At 35.6% G+C, this 14986-nt stretch overlaps 1 pseudogene; it reads right to left on the bottom strand.

Annotated features, from left to right (window-relative positions):
- Positions 1 to 485: 485 nt before the first annotated feature.
- Positions 486 to 1228, bottom strand: LOC116635864 (annotated as a pseudogene).
- Positions 1229 to 14986: the final 13758 nt, after the last annotated feature.

The raw sequence follows: 14986 nt of genomic DNA, 5'->3' as shown, positions 1-14986 counted from the left end.
AATTTGTATCTCAAGACTTATGAGGAAAAGAAATGTTGATTTAACTTTTTTGGTTCAGTGGCTTTGTTTAAACAAAATACTTTTGTATTCCTGAAGGTAAACTTCTCTGCCCATTGCCCTCTGTTATACACTTTTTCTTGCATGAGCTTATTCCACCTACATCTGGTCATATCCTCCCTTCTAAATTTTGGACTTCTGTACATTTCCCATGGGATCTTTCACAACAATCTGCATTTCAAGATATCTGAAACAATCATTTTCCTGACTTTCTCCCAATAGATCCTGTTTTTCTTTACTATATGTTAGCGCTGAGTCCTTCCCACTAGCAACCTTACTAGATGAATGCCTTCCCTTCCTTACCCCATGCTATCACTTTAAACCAAGCACCAAGCACCGCCTATTTTGCCTTTATTTTGCCTGCTTATTTCATTGTATTTTATTTTTTTCACAAATAAGATTTTTTATTTGTCACCATTAAATGAATTTTAAACAGATTCGTGGACTGGTCGCTCATATCCATCAGCTCGTTCAACTTTAGCACCGGTCTCATCCCCAGTAGGTTTCCAGAACTACTACCTTCACCATGAAGCTCCATGAGCTTTCCCAATTCAAACTTGGGCTTCTTCAGCATTTTTACTTTTCTAACGAAGACATCATGGAGTGGATAAATAGACTGACAAACTAATCAATTTATTGATCACTTCTTTCAAGTCATTTGTCTGCACCTCTCGAGTCATGATTTCCATCATCTTTTTCTGAATTTGACGGACCTGTTGGTGCTGAGCATTAAGAGGTCTTCCGAATCTGATTATTGTGTTTTTTAGTAAAACCAACACAAAACAGACAAAGCAAATAACCATCAGTAGTCTTGACATCAACATGAGCTTCAATCATGGTCTGCCACTTTTTGCCCGTGGAGCACATCATGGAAATTAGTCAGGTAGTTTTTGCCCTGAACATCCTCAGTAATTAGCTTGAATTTTCTAAACGCAAATTCATCATTCTGCAGATCAGCAAGGCTCACTTCAAAAACACAACCCTTGAGGCCATCAGATGCGATTTTGTTTCCTTGAGTTCTTGTGACTAATGTTTTTCCAATATTTCTTATATTGAACATAGCTGGTGCTTTCACATCATACCAATCTTTCTTAGCAAATGGATCAACCACTTTCTTCTTGACTCCCTTTTTGCCGCCTTTCCTAAGGCGCTTGTTCTTGCCGACCGCCATGGCGCTGCTCAAGGGGCCAGAAGGGCGGAAATGAAACCATGCGAGAACTTAAGCGTACTCTTGCCTGCTTATTTTAAATAAGTGCATTCTTCTTCAGGCCGGAACTCTAGTTCTAAACAACATCTTTCCCTGTCTCCATTCTCATAATTTCTCTAACAGCCACTAAGGTGATCTATGCCAAATACTTTGCAACTCTCTTCCCTAAAACTCCGATGGACCACAGCACTTACTGAATACAACTACTTAACACGGTATGCAACATCAACCATGCCATTGCCGGAATAGATCTTCAGTCCTAACGTTCTCCACTCCCTTCAAACTACAAGAAAGCCAAATTACTCCTATAGTTGCTCATGCATGATAAGATGCAATTCTTACATGTGTACCTTTGATTTTGGTTTTTCCTCTGTTTACGATTCATGCTTTCCCTTTTCCCCACATCGCCTCCATTTCCACCAAGAGATACCCACCTCGTCCTAAAGGTCCTTACACAGGTAATTATTTTTCCAAGAATCGATTTACAGTCTTCCAGGCTGAGCACCATTCTACTACCAAATGCATTTATCTTCCATTGCCCTTAACTTTTTAAATATCTAATTATTTGTCTATCTCACAAATTAGATTGTGAACTATTGTGGATGCTATTTAAGTCCCGTTCTTCTTTATGTCTTCTTTATATCTTCAGCCACTAACACATTTTAGAACATAGAGAAAACAAAGAGTATAATTTTGAGTGAATGAATGAGAAGAGATACCCTTGTTTACTTATCTCAGTATGATTAAATTTGTTATAATTTGAGTTTACTGCTTATTTGAAATGTGCTATCACTTGTAAAATAGATGCTGCTCACACATGTTTTTATTTTGCATAGAGTATTTCCAAAAAATAGCATATCTTGCTATCATTCATTCTGTTCATTTTATTAATGTATGTAGTTTAAATAAATTATGAGTGCATGAAATAGCATAAATATATTCTTGCAAGCTTGTATTTGTAAGCATTGAGAGCTTAATTCAATTCTGATCTTTCAATTTTTTTCTTTAATATAACTTATCAAATCTCTCTATATTGCCATGAATTCTACTCTTCACAACTGTGAGGGTTTGGAAATCTTTGAGATTCTGTATACCTACTGTTAAAGGAAATCTAATGAATCTATGTATCCACAGGAAAGGAATCTGATGAATCCCATAAACAAGATGATATAATCCAGGTGCACGTGATCAGGTAAGAGATTAGTGCCATGGGGAGAATGCTGGCCATGAATTAACTCAGCAGCCTTAAGATGGCCCAGGAACTTCTACCTATGTTGCTCCTGGGGTGAAATTTAAACCAAAGAAATCAGAGAAATAAAAACACATATGTTGTTTCTTTTTTATTTTAAATCATTTTAGACTTACAGAAATTTTCAAAAATCATGGAGTTCCTGTATATCCTTCACTCAGCTTCCCTTAATGCTAACGCCTTTAAAAAAATATATTTATTTATTGAGAGAGAGAGAGAGAGAGCATGGGGGCTGGAGGGGGGAGAGGTGGGGGAGGAGGACAGACTCCCCACCAAGCAGGGAAGCCCTACGCAGAGCTCAGTCTCTGGACCTCGAGACCATGACCTGAGCCAAAGGCAGCCACTTAACCCAGTGAGCCACCCAGGCACCCCTGTTAACACCTTTTATAATCACAGTACACAACCTCATAAAAAGTAACATTGTTACAGTAATATTAACTGAACTGCAGACTTTATTCAAAGTTCATTAGTTTCTCCACTGGCCATTTTTCTGTTCCAGGGCCCAATCTAGAATCTCATAATAGATTTAGTTGTCATGTTTTCTTAGTTTCCTTTAAGCTGTCACAGTCCTTCAGTCTTTCTTTTCTTTCATGACTTGGCACTTTGAGGAGCACAGATCAGTTATTTTGCAAAATGTCCTTCAAGTTGGATTTGTCTAATTTTTTTTTCTTTTTTAAAGATTTTATTTATTTATTTTACAGAGAGAGAGAGAGCAAGAGAGCTGTGCACAAGCAGGGGGAGGGGCAGGCTCCCCACTGAGCAGGGAGCCTGACATGGGTCCCGGTCCATTGGAGGATCCTGGGATCATGACCTGGGCCGAGGGCAGATGCTTAACCAACTGAGGCACTCAGGCGCCCCGGTCTAATGTTTTCTTATGATCAGATTGAGGCTATGCAATTTTGGCCAGAATGCCAAAGAAGTGAGTCTTCTTATGCATCCTGTCACAGGGAAGATGTTAGTGATGTGTCTTACTACTTTTGATCACTTATTAAAGTAGTGTCTGCCAGACTTCTCGACCATATGTTATATATCCCCCCCCCCAGGGTAATTAAAAAATTCTTTTGTAAGATATATTTTGAACTTTAAGGAACCTTTTATTCTCCTCAAACTTGTGTTCACTAATTTTATCATCCACTGGACATTCTTGCCTGCAACAGTTATTATTGTGGTATTCTAATGGTGATTGTCTATTTTCCCCATTCCTCTGTTCACTAACTGAATTTTTTCTGTAAGGAAAATATTTATGAATTGAAATTCTTCTGTAAGGGAAACTTGCCTTTTCTACTGTTCATTTACTTATATTAGTATGAATTTTGGATATTTATTTAATTCTATAAGGTAGGATATAAATGCTATTGCTATTTGATTTGTTGCTAAACTTGTTCCAGCTAGCAGTTGGGATCACTTTTAGGTTGGCTATCATGCTTTTTAAATATGCCTCCATGTTATTTTTGTGGACTTCCTTACTTTCTGACACTACAGGATGTTTCTGGCTCATTTTGTTCTTTCTCTAACTCAGCCCTGGAATCAACCAATTCTCAAAGGAGCCGTGGTTCCTTTTACTGGAAAATGATATTTAAAAGCCAAGATTTGGGATCTTTACATGCTCCATGCTCATTGCTACTGTTGTGTGTCACTTTTTCTGGGCCTTCAGTAGATAGAGCTAGTAGATATAAGTACAGATACTAAGTCATACATATTTATATTAATATATATGTTTGTATTTGTGTTTAATTAACCCTAGCCTTACAGAATGAGATAGGAAGTGTTCATTTTCCTTCTACTTTTTTGGGAAAATTGGGTAGAATTGATGTTATTTTGTTCATAAATGTTGGTAGAATTCACCAGTGAAATATGGTATTTCCTTTAGGAGAGAGTTTTTAACTAAAGATGTAATTTTTTTAGGCATATATTACACACATATTCTAGGCAAAAAGTGGAAGGAAGAACAAAAAATGTTTCTCAGATATCTGTCTTAATTTTAAGAAGCATTTTCAGAAATCAGAAATCCAACACAACAAATTCGGTCTATAGTTCATTGAGGAAACATTAGTTTCATAATCATGTGTAACTGCAATGGAGTCTTGGAGATGTATCTCTATCTGGATACATTGCCACAAATGCAGGAGTTTTGTTAGTAAGTAGGAAGGAGAGAATGGCATTGGTAAGGCAACTCGTTTCTTCCCCTTGGTAATATTAGTAATTGCCTAAACAAGGTAGAACTCTATATTAACTACAGAGGGTCTGAAGTACCAATGGATCAGTCTTGATGAGATGTTCAATAAATATTTAAAAATAATAAACTGGAGCACAAACTTCAGATAAAAATGGAAAAAATGGCTTTGTGAATTACAACAGCATTCTGACATTATGAGGATGCATAAAGGTTAAGGAAGAAAGTCTAGGCTGAGAAAACATAACTAGTAGAGCACTTAATCTAAACAACAACCAAAGCTGTGACACAGAAGTATAGTGTAATAATTAATTTCTACTGATTGGTTTCCAGTAGAGACTTCTTATAACTCCTGACACATTCAAGAATACCAGTTACAGAGGAAAAATGTTTATCTGTGTAAACAGTGGATAGACACCATTTTTTTTTCTTTTTAGGTTCTTATTTATATTGTAGAAACTGGAGTGTGGAAATCTAGTAAGACAACCCTTTATTCTCTTTTTATGCCTAATGTTCTGAAATATCACAATGATATGCTTTGGTGGGGGTCTTTCTTATTTATTTTGCTATGCATTTGTTGGACTCCTTCCATAATTTCTTTTATTACTACTTTGATAATTTCCTCTGCATATTTTATGTGGAAACATATTATTTCAATATTTTACCTCCAAACAGTTCTTCTATTTCGTTTTCTTCTCTACTATTTTACTTTTTGTAGCTTTCTTTTCTTTTTTCTTTTTAAAAGATGGTCCCAAATTAACCATCAATTAAACTTTAATTTTTTCTATCATATTTTATACAATATTGTATCTACTTTTAGTATTATATATATTTAAGTTTTATTTTCAAGGCTTTTTACTCTCTTATCTTTGTGTTTTATTTTTCTAGACATCCTACTCTTATTTAATGAATGTAACAATGTCTTTTATATTTGAGGATGTTATTAACTATGTTACACAAATATGTTTCATTTTTCTTGCTTTCTGTATTTCTTTGTTATATTTTAGTTTTTCTCCATCTCCCTTTTTTTTTGTAAAAACTTTTGAAATGCTCAGTTATTCTTGTATATTTGCCATGTTTTAGGAATAGTCTTTGTTTTCTTGGATAGAGTTTGTCAATAAAGTGGCTAATATTAAGGTGATCTAGGGGTAATCGACCATTTTGATGAAAGATTCTCAAATGCTAGGGTTGGTGGTCCATGTCTCTAAGGCTTGCCAGGTTTTCCAGAAAGGATTCTTTTATTACCAGAGGGTTTTGAGGGTGGAAGCAAGCATTCTGGAAGCTAATCAAGAGAAACGCTGGGTTTTTACCTTTCAATATACAGAATTATAATTTATTTTCTTTCCTTCTTTCAGCTAAGCATATTTTCCTAAAGTTTAGAATCTCTTGTTCAATTTCCATTGACAATAATGCTTGTCCTCTATTGCTGTGAAGTGGTCAATCACTAGGCTGTTTGCGTTGGAGGTAACGTATTTGGAATCCAACTATAACTTAAATTATCTTTCACCGATTTTCTTCTTAGTCCCATTCAATAACATACTTTCAAAAGTACCGTTACCGTGATTTTTTATGACATTCTTGGATTTTGTGGCACAAAGAATTTTACACGTTGTTGGCTTTCTGTACTGCAGGTTCTTATTTAAAAAAAAGAAGAAGCTTTAATCTAAGTCAATTATCACTCATCCATCTGCAGAACATCATAAACAAATAATTTGACATTTCTCATCTACTCTGGTCACCTCTAAGTTCTCATTGTCCTTGTCTCTTTATACTGTTTTTATTGTATTATAAGAGTAGGGTTTGAGAACGGAGTAGATAAACATGTTTTATCCTCCAGCTCTAACTGCAATTATGAATAGATGTGATTTTTTTTCCTTATTAATTTTTTTCTTTTTAAGTCTCATATCAAGGCTCAGCGCAGGTTTGCTGCCACAGAAACATGAGAAAAAATGGTAAAAAGGCCAATTCTGTCTTTATAAACCCCCTGCAGTATTTCCTAATGGTTTTAATAATTATGTGTAGGAAAACATTTTACATATCTAAATCCTAGCTCTTCTATATCAGTAGGTCAAGATATGTTCTATAACTTTGATTTGTGAAAATGAATACTGGTGTTATTATCATTTCTCTTCCCTAAGGATTAGCATAATTTTTAAGACCGTGAAGGAAAGGGAAGAAAACCAGAAACATAAACAAGAGGTGGGGGTAATGGAGTGCTTGAGAGAGTGTCTGTGCCTAGTCTCCCTTAAGCCTTCTTGTCACTGTGGCAAGGATATGATGTGACCTCTAGGAACATTTAGTGAAATCTGAAAGTGGAGAGAATTTTGTTTCCTGGCTCCCTGCTAGTACTCTGGAAGGTGAGAACTTTGCAGAATTTCCCAGCACCACTTTGGTATGACAGCATTAGGGATGTGTGCAGAACAGGAGCAGAAAGGACCTAACACAGATGTACCAAAGTTCTTGTTACCCTAGAGCTGGAGGAGGAAAGAACTAAATATTCCTGTGACACTCAGAAACACGGATAGTTTAATAAAAGGGAGAGCTTGCAGATATTAAAGGAGCCTTAGCTGCATAGATTCTGCCCCTAATGACCAGTTGGGGGGACAGCCATCTTAGCAGATGCTACTATGGATAAAGAGAGCCACCCAGAACCAAACGTATCTAGACCTCAACCAGATCCCAAACGGGCAGGCTCCACTGATGACCAGATGCTTTCCTTGATGTTGTAACAGAATGTAAACTTCAGAAACATAAACACTGTCCTAGGAAGGCAAAACAACGAGGCAAATATCTTGAAATAACTGAATTGAAGCTTATACAGGACAAGAAACAATAGAGTAAGTTCATTTATGTCAAATCGACTACAGTAAGTTTTTTTTTTTTTTTGCATTTTGCAAAAATGAAAAAGTTTAGATTAAGTTATCAAAAATAACTTTTCCCACCTAGTTGTTGTTGTTGTTTTGTTTATTTGTTTGTTTGTTTTTAAGATTTTATTTACTTATTTGAGAGCACAAGCAGGGTGGAGGGGCAGAGGGAGAGGGAGAAGCAGACTCCTCGCCAAGCAGGGAGCCTGATGCAGGGCTTGATCCCAGGACCCAGAGATCATGACCTGAGCTGAAGGCAGATGCTTAACTGACTGAGCCACCCAGACGCCCTGTTGTTGTTATTTTAAAAATCATACCTGCTGTGTGTCATACCCAGAGAAGTGAATATGCTGGGAGGATTACAAAATGAGCATCAGATAAAAAAAATTGTGATTTGAACATGAGGGTGTTCAAACACTGCTAATAAGTACAAGGCAGAAATGCGGTTAACAGAACAGGGTGTGATAGTTGATTTTGTGCATCAGCTTGAAGGGTGTTTTTGGATGCGATTAATATTTAAATGGGTGAACTTTGAGTAATGCTCTCCATTATGTGAGTAGGCCTCATTCAATTACTTGAAGGCCTGAATAGAACAAAAAGACTGGCGTTTCTGGGCAAGAGGAAATTCTCCATTTGACTGCATTCTGCCTAGACCTGGAAAGTCATCTCCCCTGAGTCTCTGATTTCTAGCCTTTGGGCTGGAACTGTACCGTCAGCTCTCCTGAGTCTGGAGCCTCCTGTCCACACTGCAGGTTTTATACTTGCCAGCCCCCATAATCATGTGAGCCAATTCTTTATATTAAATCTCTTTCTATATATGGAATCCTATTGGTTTTGTTTCTCTGGAGAACCCTGACTAATGCATGGGATTCATCCACTTTTATTTAACTATCGAATGACAGATTATCATCACTTGATATTTGCTATATCATGCTAAGATATGCTACATGATACAAATAAACATGAACTGATTAGATAATCATAAAAATTTCATATGAAAATTTTAAAATAAGTTGATAATGCAAGATTAAGGTGTGTTCAAGGTATCTTAAATTTAAAAATCTTGATGTCATGTGGTACCGCCATATCTTCTCATAAAATAGTACCAGAAATCTCTGTCAAGAATGAATTTAGGATTAGAAGGATCACTTGTGTAACCCAGTATGACATTTCCTATGCTCTCATAGAGATGATTTCATTTGGCAAAAAGATTTATGCTGCCTCTAAGAACACAAGGCAGATGACAAGCACTGCTAATAATTGATATGGTCACTGTTCAGATAGCAAGCCAGGATTCAGAAAAGAGCTCTTCCATTTGCCCAGGCTCTGCCCCACAGAGCAGCAGAACAACAGATCAATTCAGTCGATTTCACCCCACATCCAAATGATTTGTGGAGAAATTGAGCCATTTTTAAATCTTACATTAGATTAAAATATTAATTTAGTAGTTTAAAAACTTGTTGTATTAATACTAATATGTAAGATAATTTTATTACACTGTAAAACATGGTGAATGCTGGAATGTCATTCTTCTGATGAAAGATAACTTTTTAAAATAATAATCACTTGAATATAATTAGCAAGATGATGCAAACATAGGAATGTAATTTGCCTCATAAGTACACAGAAATTTTCAGGAACATATGAAGATAGAAAGAAAAGAAAAAGCTATCCCTTTGAAAGACACTGCAAATGGTAACATCCAGATGTCATAAGCTTTAAACATGGAGTGATCTATTTTTATAACTTTTTCCATCTCTATACAAATGCAAGGAAAGACTAAAAATTATATTCAATAGAGGTAATTAAGGGAAAAGTAAATTTATTTTTGTGAGAATATTCCCCTTGGATTTATATGGTGACATATAATTTCAACAAACACAAATAAAATACTTTAAGACAAAGATTCTCTGCAGAAATTGTTTATAACTTCACCAACTGGATCAATAAGTTTGTAACACACACTTACATTATCCTGCTTTGAAGACATCCTCATGCATATTGCATTATGCATCACCACTCTTGTCTTTTCTCTGACCCACTGTTATTTTCCTTCCGTAGGCACCTCTGCTTTAGGTGATAATTGGATATAGTTGAAAATTTTTAAATGTGATTAATAGGGAATCTTGTTTAACTATGTTTCCTTCCTTGTTTTTTGTTGTTGTTGTTGTTTTGTTTGTTTTTATCTCTTTGATGATAAGTCAATTAAATTGACTTGTATGAGTACACAGTAAAACTACTTAAAATGGTTTCTTGAAGAAAACAGAATTTATGTCTGTTTTGTTTCCTACATCCTACACTCTAAATGTTGTCCAACTCCACATAAAACCTCATTGTGTTCTATTTTTTCTGTACAGACATTCAGTGGCCAGTGATGGCCAAATTATTAAGTCTCTGTCCTGAAGACAAGAAAATCCTATTTTTGGTATAGATCCAAAATATCTCCCTGGATGGTAAAGTGCATTTTTGTTTTGCTTGGCTGTGGCTAAGTTAACAGTGAAAATTGGTGGTGACATTACCTTTTTTCAGAGGGAAGGCTGTATTTCCAGTATTTAAAATTTTTTAAACTTCTTGCTGAAACTAAGATAGACATGTATGTTTAAATGATGCCTGCCTAAAGGGTAGAGTTTCTTAGTGTCAGTTTTAGGATTTTAGGAATAATGCATTTGATACTATATTCCAGTAGCACCTGCTGTAATGTAAATGTGCTCAGTTTACAAAATACATTAAGGGATGAAATAATTTCTGAAAAAAGAATTGAAGTCCAACGTGCATAAAATAAATTCTGGAGTAAATAAAATTCTTAATAAAAATATAAAGCTTCTAACACCTAAGGCACTTAAAGTTAACATACCAGTCAACATTGTTTAGTGCTTAATGTATGTCAAGATACAGGAGGAAGAACATGCTGTTAGGACTCTGCTGAGTGAAAAGGTTTAGTTCCTGCAAGGAGCTGCCCTTAAAGCTTGACTTTCACTTTAGTTGAATGAATGCCCTTTTACCTCTCCTTCCCTCTAAATACAAATCCGAAACAGTATTTCAGAAGAAAACCTAAAGAAGAACAGTAAGAAGCCAGTGCAGGCCAGGGGAATCAGCAGTAATTACTCTTTGAGTTGTTTTCATTGTTTACATGAGAATAATCAATTGACCACTTGGAGTAATCAGGCAGTCAGCAGGGAATCTCTCCACTCTGGACAAGTCAGTGAAGATACAGCCCTGACTAGCATCCTGTCCTCTGGGGCTCTCTGGCTCTGGGTGGGAGCCACAGCAACTCACATCCTCTCTTGACCCACCTGAACCTAGCCAACATCAAGAGCCAAATCTCATCACTCAACTCAGCCTGTGTGACTTCCCTCATAAAATTATAAATTTGAACCACATAAAATTGCTATTTTACAGGTCAAACACAGTAAAAAAATCAGCAATTTTTTGACAGATCAGTAATATGTTTCCTTTTGATGTAATAAAGTAATTGACACCTCTTTCAGGTGTCGTTCAGTCCAGTGGCCTCATTATAATTTTAACTCTGCAGCTCGAGGCTTGTGCCACCAGAATTATCTTTTTGTATACTAATAAAGTATTTCAAATAGTAGAGAGTCTTATAATCAAATTATTCAATAACTTATTACTATAAGTCAAAATTCTCTGAGTTTGTTACAATTTTATAATGCTCACAAGGGGAGTTTAGAGGAGAACTGATCTGTTTATAAACATGTATTTATTATTTGATATCTAGATACTCATAAGCCATCAATGAATGTTAAGTATAATTTTCACAGTGATATTATTGAGTATTTTTCTGGTTTAAACTTTCTATCAGAAAATTACTACTAGATTAAATTTAAATCAAAATCATATATGAAGCAGCTATAAATATAAAGTGGCATCTCAAGAAATAAGTAGATTGATATTTGGAAAAATCTCAGTACTTTGTGGCGGGTTGGAAAAAAATGAGACTCCCTAAAATTCTGTCAGTGGAGCTTTGAGATTACAGGATAATCATGCAGTTTGGGGTTTTGAAGCAGGCAGATACATTTTTGAAGTAAATTATTTGTATTGGTAGTCATAAAAAAATCAGGATGCACAACAAAAAAGAATTTATCACTATTACAAAACTTTCAAAAGTACTTCCTAATAGGGCATGCTTTTAATGATTATTGGGATACATATAAGATACTGATATTTTTCAAATGCTGGTGTGTATGTAACATTGGTCTTCTATTTTAACCAGACAAATGACATGAAGTGAGTGACATCTGTATATACCAAAAAAGGCAACAGCGTTCTTGGTTTTTCCCTTGCAGTTTGAAATCAAGAGGGGGCCAGTAACAAAACAAGCTTTTAAAATTCCACCCTCCACTCATCTTTATTGACCTATGTCCTTTTTTTTTTTTTTTTTTAAAGATTTTATTTATTTGATAGAGACACAGCGAGAGAGGGAACACAAGCAGGGGGAGTGGGAGAGGGAGAAGCAGGCTTCCCACCCAGCAGGGAGCCCGATGCGGGGCTCGATCCCAGGAAGCTGGGATCATGACCTGAGCCGAAGGCAGACGCTTAACGACTGAGCCACCCAGGCGCCCCGACCTATGTCCTTTTTTAATTGGCCTGGCCAATAACTGATCCACTCTTTGTTTTAAAAATTCAACTCAAGAAGATATAACCAGGGACACCTGCACGGCTCAGTCAGTTAAACGTCTTCCTTCGGCTCAGGTCATGATCCCAGGGGCCTGGGATCAAGTCCTGCATGGGGTTCCTTGCTCAGCGGGGAGTCTGCTTCTCCCTCTCCCTCTGCCTGCCGTTCCCCCTGCTCCTTCTCTCTCTCTCTCTCTCTCTCTGACAAATAAATAAATAAATAAAATCTTTTTTTTTTTTTTTTAAGAAGATATAACCAACTCTCTCAATACATTTGGTGGCATTTAGTTTTAATGCTTGTGTCAGGCATTTCTTTTTATACATTTTGGGTCAGTAAGGTTTACTCTCTGGCTGCTTCCCTGTGTATGTGACCTACCCTAGTTAGTCAAACTGAGGCACAGACACTGTGAACTTTACGTAAGTCTGCTGTCTGGCAGGACAGTGAGAAGTAGATCACACACGCAGGGTTAGACCCTCAGTGAGGGAGGATGACTTAAGATTCAGTGCTGAAGTCAGAAACAATAATGTAGTTAAGGAAAGAGGATCCACTCCTGTAGCCGTGTGTGAAGGCCAGTGGGCCCTCTGAGGACAATGGCGACAAGGCGAGTGCAGCGGCAAGTGCTTCACTGTTGCACGAGGAGAAATGATTGACCAGTCGAAACAAGCGTTAGCTTGTCAGCTCTGGGTCCGATGGACGCGGTGCAGCTCTGTGCAGGGTGACTGATGGTTTAATGCCAAGTACACTTTGAATTTTAGGAACTGTGTTGGCCCTTGAGTCAGTTAGCTTGAGTCTAGAGAGTATGGTTGAGTCCTCAGAGCAAACTGTAACAGTTTTCTATTGACTTTAACTAATTTTCAACAACTAATTGTCCACTTAAGACCGACCTAGTTGCTATCTTTAATTTTTCCTACTTTACAGGCTGAAGGTTTTGGAAATTAGCTACCTCATGAAGCCTCGCTTTCTTTAACTAAAGTAATTGAGCTGCCCTGATTGATCTGATTTATAGGAATTTTAAGCAGGTACACAGAGTGCATTGTTTCTATCTTCATATTAGATGGGTTTGAATTAGGAGCCTAATATCTTTAAATAAGAAAAATAAGAATGCTTTAAAATGATAAAAGTTGGAATCAACAATGAACATGTAACTGTTATGATTATTTGTGCACAAAATAACATGGGTATCAGCATTTGTAAAGTAAGAAATAGAGATACTTCAAGGAGAAGTTGAAACAAACCCAATCACCCCTCTCAGTTATTGTTCAACATTATTAGAATATAGAAGCAATCAGGGGCACTTGGGTGGCTCAGACGTTAAGCGTCTGCCTTCGGCTCAGGTCATGATCCCAGGGTCCTGGGATCGAGCCCTGCATTGGGCTTCCTGCTCAGCGGAGAGCCTGCTTCTCCCTATCCCACTCCCCCTGCTTATGTTTCCACTCTTGCTGTCTCTGTCCCTGTCAAATAAATAAATAAAATCTTTAAAAAAAAGAATATAGAAGCAATCAGTAATATAATTTAAAAGTTAAATATAATTTGTATACTTAGCAAACACTGTATCACTGAAATAGTAAAAATATTTTCAAATGCCTATAGAAACATTAAAAATTTGATATACATTTGATTATAAAAACCCAGGTAGTCTAAAGTAGGTAAGTCTACATGCCTAAAATAAAATACTATTAAATACTAAAACAGAAATCGAATACTGCATTAAAAAATAATCCTTTTAAAGTTAAACAGACCATTTTTGCCAAATTTAAAGAGAATATTACAAAATGTTTGATAAATAAATTAAATGAATAGACTACACTTAATTACCTCTAGGATTTAGCAAATTCAGTGCTCAGAGAAAAATTCATAGCCCTAAATATTTATATTTATTTATATTAGTAAACAAAAATAGAAGTTATTGAATAAAGCTTATAAATCAAAAGATTATAAAAAAAACTAAAGAACAGAATACAAATAAAAGGTGAACTTAATTAATTATAAAACTTTAAAAAAGTGGAACTAATGGATATGTACAAGTATTGGTGTATTGAGAAAAAAGACACAGTAGAAGTTGATATTTATTTCCATTATATTTCTTTTTTTTTTACAATATTAGTAGTAATTAACAACTAGGAATTTCAGTTTATAAAATTACCATACTCAAAATGGATCATAGACAAAAAACATATCATCTAAAACTATAAACCTCTAGAAGAAATCTTATTTTTTTATTTTGTTAACCAAAGATTTATTCAATTTAATACCAAAACCAGGATTTATTAAAAAAAAAGGTAGATTTTTTTTGAAGTGCTTCTGCTCTTAAAATACACTGTAAAGAGAGTCAAAAGAAAACATTAATTAAATTATTATAATAATAATAAAGTTTACTCAAAAACTTAAGCTGCTGTGGACATTTGAATGTACACAAAATGTATTTGCTTTCATTTCTTTTGGGTAAATTGAAGTGGAAGAGATTGGGCATATATTAAGTATGTGTTTAACTTTCTGGAAAACTGCTAAACTGACTTCCAAAGATAGTAATCTTATATTCCCAGCAGCAATGTAAGAGTATTCCAGTCGTTCCATATCCTTACCAATATTTAATGGGATCATTTCTAATAGATGTGTTGTGGTGTCTCATTATGGTTTTAATTGGCATTTTCATAATGACTAATGCTGTCAAATATCTCTCCCTCTGCTCACTTGGTATCTTCCCTGGTGAAGTAGCTGTTCAAATCTTATGTGTTTTTAAATTAGATTTTTCCATTTTTATTACTTAATTCTGAGTTATTTATATACTCTGTATACAAGTGTT

Source organism: Phoca vitulina, unplaced genomic scaffold (genome assembly GCF_004348235.1).
Source record: "Phoca vitulina isolate PV1807 unplaced genomic scaffold, GSC_HSeal_1.0 scaffold11, whole genome shotgun sequence".
Lineage (NCBI taxonomy): Eukaryota > Metazoa > Chordata > Mammalia > Carnivora > Phocidae > Phoca > Phoca vitulina.
Note: the sequence above shows the minus strand (reverse complement) of the source record. Positions and strands in the feature narration are given on the sequence as shown.